Source organism: Thunnus thynnus, chromosome 10 (genome assembly GCF_963924715.1).
Source record: "Thunnus thynnus chromosome 10, fThuThy2.1, whole genome shotgun sequence".
Taxonomy (NCBI): Eukaryota; Metazoa; Chordata; class Actinopteri; order Scombriformes; family Scombridae; genus Thunnus; species Thunnus thynnus.
In genome coordinates this window covers 27116824-27127948 of record NC_089526.1, presented here as the reverse complement: position 1 = coordinate 27127948, position 11125 = coordinate 27116824, and the positions used below count along the sequence as shown (strand labels likewise).

At 39.3% G+C, this 11125-nt stretch overlaps 1 long non-coding RNA gene across 1 annotated transcript; it reads left to right on the top strand.

Moving 5' to 3' along the window:
* Nucleotides 1-6293: 6293 nt before the first annotated feature.
* Nucleotides 6294-10264, top strand: LOC137190611 (uncharacterized). The gene is made up of 3 exons (XR_010930255.1): nt 6294-8016; nt 8154-8270; nt 8564-10264. It is a non-coding gene; the product is annotated as an uncharacterized lncRNA (long non-coding RNA).
* The last annotated feature ends 861 nt before the right edge of the window (nt 10265-11125 follow it).

Here is an 11125-nt window from a genome sequence, read left to right as displayed (position 1 = left end):
ACACTTTCTCCTATTCCAGTGTGTGTGTTTGTACATTTTGAGGGCAATAGTGCATGTATTATTTTGCAGCCCCGTTTGACTTTTCAAAAATAAAAAAAATAAATAAAATAAAAAAACTTGTGTGCAATGGTAGCAGCAGATGGAACTTATTTCTGTCTTGTAACACAGTGTCCAGGGACTTAGCAGGAGTGCTGGAAGTCATACTGGTTTCCAGTTCTGATTCCTGCAAAAGGCACCTCTCTCCATTTCTCTTGGAGGTGGAGAAAATGACAGAATGTGCCAACCGTACATCATGTAAAAGTGTCCCAGGTAGGGAATGTTCAGACTGTCGCTCTCTCACGGCCATTTGCTGATGCTAAACAGGGTCTTGTACGTCATGAGGTATCCGCGAAAACCTTGAGCGGTTTTACTACACTGGTCTCTCGCTGCTGTGTGATGGTTGTGCAGGAATAAACCAAATTCTGAGAGAAATGAATATTTAGGCACACAGGGATGTGAGGACAGCTGCTGAAAAGCCGCTCCGACTGCTGGGGAGGCCAAAGAAAACAAAACAACAAACGACATGCAATGACAACAATCCACATGCAAGAGAGAGTTTGAGAGCTTTTATGAAATATGATCAGATGACAGGAAGAGATTTCTCACTATCGTATTTTAGATTGATTAACAGGGCTCAGTGGTAAAAATGTGGCCATAACTGAAAGCACATTCTACTCAGTTTAGACCCTGCACAGCATGTCATCCTTTGAAGCGCAGCTGTGAACCAAGTCTTTCAAAGACTGAGGAGGGAAGTTCGCCCTGAGCCATGAGGTCCATCTTGGGGTTCCACATTTACTGTATATGAAACGTCCACTGCCAAGGTCTACAGTATGTTTACCGTATGGCCGCCCAAACACGCTACATGAATATATCACGCAGTTTATGTGGACGTGGAAAATTCTTCCGACAATATACGCATACACACAGAGGAGCAGGTGCGAGTAGACTCACACACACTCATGTACACACACGCTTGCCAATAAAATAACATTTCAGTTTTTGGAGAAACAGTTGGGTCTCTGTATTTAGGTGTGGCGTTAACAGATTGCTTCTTGTGGACCCGCACATCAAACATTCCCATAAAGGCAGAATCTGGGGAATGCTCCATGGAACATCGACAGCACGTTTCCAAGTCTGTTTGAACCTGCCTGTGGTGGGGAGAGGATGACAGGATGCAGGCTTAGCAGGGCTAGCTCGAGGCTGAGGTTTACTGTAAGGTTTATGTGAGTGTGAGTGTGTGTGTGTGTGTGTTAATGTTGCAAGGTGTGGGACACTAATACATACCTTTGCTGAGTGTAAATGTTTTAGAGGCATGTTGAGAAGTAGGCTGAAAGCATCTTTGACATAATTACATAGTCTGTAAAAGCTAAAGAGGAGGCTTCCTATGAGACGAGGACTGGCCGGTCAGTGTGAGGAGTGGAAACCAGACTGCCAAAAATGGGAAGTTGTTGAGTAAACAGCTGTGTATGTGTGTGTGTGTGTGTGTGTGTGCTGGCATGTTTGCATGTTTCGGCAAAGTGTTTACTACAGTAAGCAGACAGTGCTTGATCAGAGTTGATGATTGATGAGGTGATGGAATTTTTTGTAAATCTAAGTGCAAAATTTGAACTGTGCTAGTTCAGAACCAAAACCTCTCTCCCCCTTTTCCTGTTTATAAGAAACATATTGTTTCACATTATGATCACATGCTATATGTACATTGAGAGAGTTATTGGTCGGTCACATGAGGTGACAGAGAAGGCATGCTAGACACTGGAAAAAGCTCTTTTTGTTTCACAATTCATCTTGGATTGATCCAGTTTGGATTAGATTGCTGAACAGTGGTATTTGATTGATGGTCATCTGGGAATGACTAAATCAAGTTGAAGTACCAACAGCAGCCGGAAGAAAAACGACCCAAACAAACCGGGTTTAACTGACACTGTAGCGACCAGTAACTCTATTTTTGACTCCATTCATGAGCAGCATCATCATCAGCCAATTCCAGCGGGCTCTTCAATGGGCTAGAATGATTTTTAAACATATCAGAGAGGATGGATGGAAGATAAGAGCATCACAGAAACAATTTATAGAGATTATTAGAGACTAGACTAGACTAAAAAAAACAATCAGTGGTTTGGCTGTCCAGTATATCCAATCCAATCAGACCTCTCAGTTTGATCAGGAGGTGGTTTTCTTGCAGGACCTTGAATAAGATTCAGATCTAATGAGGATGCTTTGAGCTCTTAGATCTGTTGTAGCTGTGTATACATGTATACTCAAATAAAAACAAAAAAATCTTTAAGCCTTATGGTCAGTAATGTACAGGAAACACTACTGCTTATAAGTCCCAAAATATTAGGAACACCATTCTATATAATGCACTCTAGTACACCACCACCACCCACTACAACCTCAATAATAAACATAAAGTAGAATTATCGTCTTTCTGACAATGTCAACAAAAACTGAAAATGTCTGAGCTTCGTAAATGTAGAATTTATGGCACAGCTGTTGTGTTGGACTGCATTAGATTGCACGAGTGCAGCTAATAAAGTGGCCAGCGAGCATATATAGCAGTGTCTGTACTTTTTCTTTTAATATAATAGATACATACAATAGTAGCTGTATAGCACACCAGCATCCTGTTGGTGTGCTAGAGGAGAAAACAACGTCACCTTCATGACTCAAGAGTAGAAGTCTAGTGGATCTAGCAGAAGCACAGTGAATCTGCACGCAAGCAGGGGCTATTTAAGTGCGGGGGCAGGGTTTTGAGGGAAAGAATTACAAAATCTCAACGTGAAATCAATAATTCATGCTCTCAAATTGAAAGCCCACGCTCTTGAATAAAGATAAGAAAAAAGCCCCATGTCAGACTTGGCTCACACCTGCAGTGGGGCTGCCCTTGAGGATGGGGAAGCAAATCAATTTCAATTTCTCATGTTACTCTGTGAGCTTGGGCAGAAGTCCATGAGTTCATGCCCCATGGCAATGTTTAATGAAATGTCTGTTTAGTGCAGACTCTTAGATGATCTTATAGTTCAACTGGCCATATCAGTGCACTGGAACTGTCAGGATTAGTATGTACAGTATTGTAAAGGTGAAAAGGAAAAATACATCCATCACATGAAATATACAGGTATGTTTGGAGACATTTATACATTTTTGTGTCAATTTAAAGTGTTTATTTTAGGTTCCTATCAAAAATCGGACATGACGTGTTCTCTGAAGGAGTGATGACTCGCATTTCAGCATCCTGTCAACAAAACACCACAGTACATCAGAACCAGCAGCATTCTGATGGCACGCTGTGGGCGTACGTCATAAATGTTCCTTCATGTAATGCCAAACTGAGGGGCAACTCAATAGATGTTTCCCTTTAGTAAAATCTCCACCACATTGTTGTGATGTTTAATAAATTTGAGGTTTTATGCTCTGCTGGTGTGTTCTTGATTGAGGTTTCATGGCGCATATAAGGATATGGGAAACAGCATCAATGTTTTATTTCAACCGCAACCTAGTCAGCCAGGGCTTGGAACTGTTTGCGACAGATTGTGTGTAAACATATCATGTGGGAGAGATTTCTGTATGCCCAAAGGCACTTAGATTTGGCTTGCTTTGTTTTTAGCTATTTCCTATCTTGTGCATTGTTCTGGCTTATGTATTTGTGTTCCAGAGCTGATTAGTAGATCTTAAAACTTTAGTTAACCCATGATAAAATAAGGATCTCACAGATTTGTTTTGTCTATTATTGTCATTTAATTAGATGTTCACAACTAGGAACTCCTCCCTAAACCTCTCCATTCATATACTTATACTGTACATATTGTCATTCACCCATTGGGATTTACACATGCATATACACACATTATATGAGATACCATATTCGAATAAAAATATTTGCCTCAATCATAATTTTCTGTAACATCCCGACAGTCTTATTCTTTATTTGCTTACATTATACTGATTTATTGGCACTAGAAGACGGTGACATGTTTATCACACAAATTATGCAAAAAAAGCAAAAATGAAACATAAATGAAGATTAATGACCTTCTGAAGAGACTTGCATTGTATTGACTCATGTAGCATAATGAATACAACAGAGGATGAGAGTATCCTGTTATTGTTTGAGATGAGTCACAATTAAATTTCTCATGAAATGCTACTGGAAATCCATCCCTGCTAAACCAATCAGCTAAATTTGACGCTACATTGAGCTGTAGCAGTAGTTGTAATACTGGCATCAGAACAGCAGTCACTGTTGCTACTTGATACACACACACCTGGTGAGAGATGCATGACACCCAGTACGAAAAAACTTGAAATACTCGATACATTTAGAAGTCCAGACTTGCGTGTATTGACACAACTCAACCACTCGAACTTCCCAACACTAAGTGGAAGACATAGTAATGAATGGAGGAACGTTTGGCATGCGGACAGAGAAGTGAGAAGATAGTAATTATCCTAGATACAGCTGACTCTCAAAAACTCTGCCTGATGCAGCTCTTCAAACTTGACACACAAGCATGCACACACCAAGAAGCTTGTAACTAATAGAGAATCTTTAGTAGAAACCACTGACTGTATATAAATATGGACCTCATGACAGCTCCCCAAAAGTGAAGCTAAAACATTTTGATCGCCCCCTGGTAGCCACCATAGAACTTCTGTATTCCTATGCATGCCGCGCACTGTTTTATGCTGCAGCAGCACTTTCTGACTACAACAGCTGATCTGTGGCGTAATACAGTGTATACAGAATACAGAAGTTCTATAGTTGAGAAAATGTAGTGCCAAAGGAAAGGGCTGTCTGACAGCAAGGTAAAGTGATTAAATATTCTAAATATAGTGCACATTTAAACTGATACTGATATTGTTAAAAGAATTTCTTCGTAATGATTATTAAACAATAGAGACTGGAGCCGAAGTATCAAAATTTAACAGAATTTATTTTCTTGTACAGGAAGGAGCGTTTTGCAGTGCAACACAGGATGAGGTTACAAAGAAAAAGGCTTCCAGTGGAGCGCTTATAACAGGGTTTTATACACCTTAAGTGGGCGTTACAGTTCTTTACAGTTCTTGCCCAACTGACCCCCAGATGACATGTCTCACCCTGTCCCCAACGAATTTTAATTTCTACATCTTCCACTTTACAAATATAATGCTGAACTTCCTTAAATCTTAGCTGATGAGTCTGCTGATGTTGCAGAGTTTCAGTACAAGACAGGTACAATTCATCATGATCTAAATAAAATAGTAACACACATACACAGTGTAATCATAATTTTCATAATAGATTTTTTTAGGTGGGCTTTTTTTTAGGTGGCTAAAATACATTTAGCTGCTGGCCCCGTCCACAGCAGTACATTGCTTAGCTTCCGTGCATATACTCCTGTCTGCTTTTCCAAACCGGAAAAGCAGACCGGATAACTACCTCACACAACCCCATTTAAACAAATGTGAACTATCCCTTTAAGATGGACAAATGGACATATTCTGGACAACTAAATACTGTTTTACCTATATGTGTGGAATCACACATTGTATGCTCCTGGTTTGTAAAAATAACCTCTTCATTTCATCAAAGGCCTCAAGGATGAGGAAGTAGTTGGATTTAAATGTGTATTGGGTTAACTTTCCCACTTCTGACTGTGTGTTCAGACCATGGATATTTAAAGAGAACTGGATATAGCGCCAGGCTTTGAAGCAAATTTGACAATGCGGCAAAACCGTGTAATTGCAACGTCATGTTATGCAGACTGGCCCAAAAAGACTTTTTCCCATAGACTTACATTGTGAGAGAGACGTCTGTCTGCACTATATAAATGCAGACCATTTGCCATTTACCCTTGAATAGAACAGAGTCAGTAACACCTGTGCTTTTCTTACTGTGACAAGTTAAAACGTCAGCTGTAAAAAAGGACAAAGGGAAGAATCAAAGACAGTCTTTTTTTGCCACAAAAATGAGATCAAACCTTTGAAAATGAAAACTATGATGATATTTACTACAATTTTTGTCAACAAAGACAAACAACATGGTTATTTGAAAGATGGACAAATGGACATATGAGTAAATCACTGTTTTGATTTAATCTCATTTAATGACCTGCATGTGTGGAATCAAACGTATTCTCCTAATTTGTAAAACATTATCTTTGCCCCTCAAAAAGTATCACTCAGTTGATTTAGTTTGACCTTTGGTACTAATAAACAACATCTTGCATTTCGGTAACGTTATGTCTGGGGGTAAGGTAAATTAGACAGGAGCAGTCAACAGAACAGCTGGGACACACCATGAAAAAAGGCAAGCCAGCAAGTTAACATTTACAATACCAGTCAAAAGTTTGGACACACTTTCTCATTCACCTGAATGGGAAAGTGTGTCCAAACTCTTGACTGGTACTGTATATAAATTTAAGCTAATGTTAACATTATTAAGGCCTGCAGATGTAATGTTAACGTTACTGTCAGTGGACTATCTTCATGTTTTAGGAATGAGTCCAGGATTAATGTAGGCTCTCAACCATCTAAATCTTTTCTTAAATGTCAGTAAACAGTTCTACTTTATCTGATGTTTTAGTAGCTCAGTTCAAGCTAAATCCAGACAGTGAGTAGTGCAGTATTTTAGCGAACAAGTGAGTTAAGACAGTTTCTGAATGAGTGACATGGACACTGTGTGTGTGTGTGTGTGTGTGTGTGTGTATGTTTGAACAATTGATTAATTGATTGACTTTACTGTCCACCTCAGTGGAAATTTGTCTTTGGTTTTCCCCCAGATACAGCAAAAGTACATACGCTACACATAGCACAGCACACCATTAAAAACATACAAAATATACAACATATAATAGTGCAAATAGTAAAAAGTTGCAAAAAAGTTACAGCAGATAGGTTATATAAAGAAATCATACCAGAGAGCTAATCTTATAAAATAACAAGCGTTCTCTGATGCAGTCATTCTGTGTTTGATGCCTGTACGGCATGGGGAATAAAAGACTTCTTGTATATGTTCCGGCTGACCCTTGGGGCCCTGAATCAACGGCCAGACGGGAGCAGCTCAAACTCTGAGTTTAGCAGGTGTGAGATATCTGCAGTTATATGTTTAGCATTTCTTTGTACAGCACAGTCAAATATAGTGCAAAGTTGTCTTAATGGCCTGCCAATCACTTTCCCTGCAATGTTAACAATTTTGTAGAACTTGTTTTTGCTCTTAACACTCAGGTTGCCAAGATGTTTGTTAAATGATAAAATGCTCTCAACCAGACTCCTGTATGCCATTTCAAGTATGTGCTGGCTAACACCAAAGCTCCTCAGCTTCCTGATTAAAAACAATCGCTGGTTGGTTCTCTTAAAAATGCTCTCCGAGTTCTCATTAAAAGTTAGAGTCTGATTAATGATTGTGCCAAAGTGCTTAAAATGTTCTACTTCTTGTACAGGCTGGTTATTGAGTATGACAGGGAGGATGTTACTGGTTCCACTTGGTTTTGTTTGTATTATAAATTCTTTTGTTTTGGCCACATTCATTTCCAGTTCACTTGCCTGACACCAATGCTGCAGTACAGTGACCTGTCTGAAGTAATATGGGGCCAGAACAGTGACAGTTAAATTTTGGCTTTGAAAATAAAATTTGGCATCGAAACATTGACATTGAAACACTTGTATTGGAAAAAGTTGTATTGGCACTGAAACAATAGTTGGCACTGAAAAATAAAACACAGGCATAAAAAAAATGATCTTACAATGTTATCTTATTTTATGCTGATATTTTTGCATTATGATGTGTTTTTCAATGTCAATCTTTAGACTTTTTCTTCATGTCTGTCTTTTTTCAGTGACGGTTTTGTTGTTTTTTTTTTCCAGTGTCACTGGTTTCCAGTTTCAGCTTTAGAGAGGGGGACCCTTGCTTGGCCTACATTACCCAGCATGCCTTGCGGTCCAATTAAGATATCCCAGAGCGATGGCATCATGGCAGAGATTTTGAGCCAGACTGTTGTAATTTGACTGTTAATATGTCACTTTATTAAGATTTAATATTTTTTCTGGTGAGAAAGTAACCATGTAGATTCCCAACATGTGGTCAGTTTATCCAAATAATGCCTGTTTGTAAATCTGCTGTGATGTTTTTGGAGATGTGAGGAGCCGCTGACCGGGTGAGACCCGCCGGTCATCTTGCAGCAGCAGCCCAAGTCCTGCGTCATCATCCCCCGGAGAAAAAGATCTGATAAATCGATCTGTGCAGCTCTTTGGTAATTTACCACTGGAAAATGTTCCTTTTCAAAAACAAAAAAAGAATTTGCAAGGCTGTTGTATTGGTCTGCCTTTGTTTTAGCTAAGTGAACCAAAGAAACTGGAACCGTAGTATACACTATAACCTACTTCAAACTTTTTGACATCTATCAAGGAAACATGAGCCAATATAGAAGGAGAATTATTTGCTCTCATCTCATAAAATTAGTAAGATTGATGTGTCATCTGATTTGCCAAAAGGAAGCCTGTTTCTTATACTCCACCTCCTCCTTTTCATCTCTCCCCACAACAGATTGAGCTGACATGACTTATAAGATGATGGCCTGCTCCGTCTGAATGCACGGCCCTGTTTGTTTCTTGGAGCTGTTGTGATTCTGTTAACTCCACATCTACTATTAGACAACTCTACCAGAAATGCAACACGTCACCACAGGAGGGAACAGAGGTCTGAAAACTTTATCGTCCAATTACTCCAGGCAGGCACCCTGAGTTTTGGTCCAGTGGAGATTTTACAGACAGGCGTGTCCGCCACTGCACTGTCATCAGGATAAGGATGTCAAAATTTGAGATGAAAAGTGAGGCTTGAAAAAGGTATGGGTAGAGATCTAGCTGCTACAGTCTTTTGTCTTGAGTTCAACCCTATCTAAGCTGACATCACTGTGATAAGGTTAAGCCTGGATATGTAAGTGGAAAAGTATGAGGAATGCACATGTGTGTCTATTCAGGCACACTGCTCTGTAGCATGCATTAAAGCCCACTGAATGCTTCAGTATGAACATTATGTGAATGCTATGACCTTTACAGTCACCACATTTCAAGCCAATTGAACGCCTATGGGAGATTTTGGAGTGATGTTTTTGTGGTTCTTAAGTACAATTTAAAGTACTCGTCTCCTTTTTATGCTACTTTATACTTTCATAACTCCACTACATTCCAGAGGGAACTACTGTACTTTTTACTCAACTGCATGTATGACTGATAAGTATAGTTTCTAGTTACTTTCCGGATTAAAATTTTACAGACAAAACCTGTGATGAGCACATAACATATGACACATAGCTACTGATCAAATTACAGACAGTAAGAGTTGCGTGTGCTGTTGTTTTATTATTATATTGCATGTTCTTTTTGTGCTCCATACTGTGTGATCATGGTCTTGAGTCAAAATGAATGAAATGACAATGAAATGAGAGGTTAATCATGGACTGTCCCTTTCTCCCTGAGGTCCCCGAGTTAATTTGGTTAAAATTTGTGTAAATGCAACTTTATTTAAGAATATACAACATGTTAGCATAATATCAACTGGAATAGTTAAGGTATTAGACATTTTACTAGATTTTGACACAGGGTCCTTCTGAGTGACAATAAGTTGGTAACGTTGTTGAGGAGTTGAAGGTGTGCAGACTGTCGCTTTCAATTCTTAATCTAAATGCTCATGTTGCTCCTTTTTGTCCCATTACTCCCTGCAATAATTAGAACTGATGTGCTGTCAAAGATAGTTTCCTTGTTTTTGTAGATGCATTTCTAATGAAAAATTGCAGTAACCACTAACCACGTTGACAAATACATTGTGTTTCCTGTGGCTTCTCCACATGTGTTTCACAAGTTGAACACATTCTATGTGACAGTTGGATTTTCTGCAGTAGACTTTTTGTTTGCAGGAGCAGGAACTTAACACAGCTCTGATACAATGTAAAGAGAGTGAACAGTAAACAGTATGGCTATTATCATACAGATAAAATTATGCTGGATTTCATGTATGTCCTGTACCCTGTGAATCACTCCTGCATGTGAAGGCAATTTGGATCCAGAGTGGAAATGGCAGACTAACTTATAATGGAGTGTTTATGCTGTGGTATTGCTACTTTTACTTCAGTAAATGAGTAGAATACTTCTTGTACCACTATTCACCACCATCATCAAATCACCCAATCACCAAATGAGATGGAATATCTTTTTGGAAAAACCATCATCCTTCCAGTAGCCCTGCAGAAACGTGTATAATAATATAATATATAATAATATAATAAAGATTTGCATGTAGGATCAAAACATTTGACTGTGGTTTTAAGTCCTGAGTCAGACAATATATGATACATATGGTGGACAGCCTGGTCTGCTTTTACTTAAGTCATGTGTGTGAAATGTGCATGATACACGTTAAAGCACACTCTGCTTATCTCCATAATGTCCTGCAGTTTCTGTTACTGATCTGCTGTCAGTGAACAATACCAACAAAATGTTCTGCAGGTAACAAAATTTAACAGTTGCCTCTGTTTTTTACTGCATCCTGCTGCTGTCTGCTTCACTGTTCAGGTCTTTTGCCTGCTTTCTACTGTACACGCTCCAACTGTTACACATTTATTGCTGCCTATCTGAGCTTGATTAGCACTGTGCTGATTGGAGACAGAGTGGATAGACATAGCTATTTTATTGCCATATTACGAGCTGTGTGTCTGCTGTCGACTCTTCGCTGCTCTGGCCTCAATGCGGGACACACATTGGTCAGCATCTAACCAGAACAAGCTGTTTTCCATTGCCTCTGCCCAGGCCAGCACATCATTATTTTGATTGGATGCTGGCCCTGTCACATGTGTGTCACACACTCTGGATGTTTCATCACTGTAGCTGGTGGTGCTCTTTCTTCCACTGCCGAGAGAGTTCGTTATTTGTGACTAAGTGCTCCCATTATACAAAGGGGGTCATTATGTGTATGAATAATAAAATACTAGACTGTTTTTCTGTGATCACCACCATCAAATATGTATTAAGTGCATTAAGGCTAGAGATATTTTTGCAGCAAATATCTCATTAGATCTGAGGCGCAGGAGCTGGTATATGAGGTTGGATATGG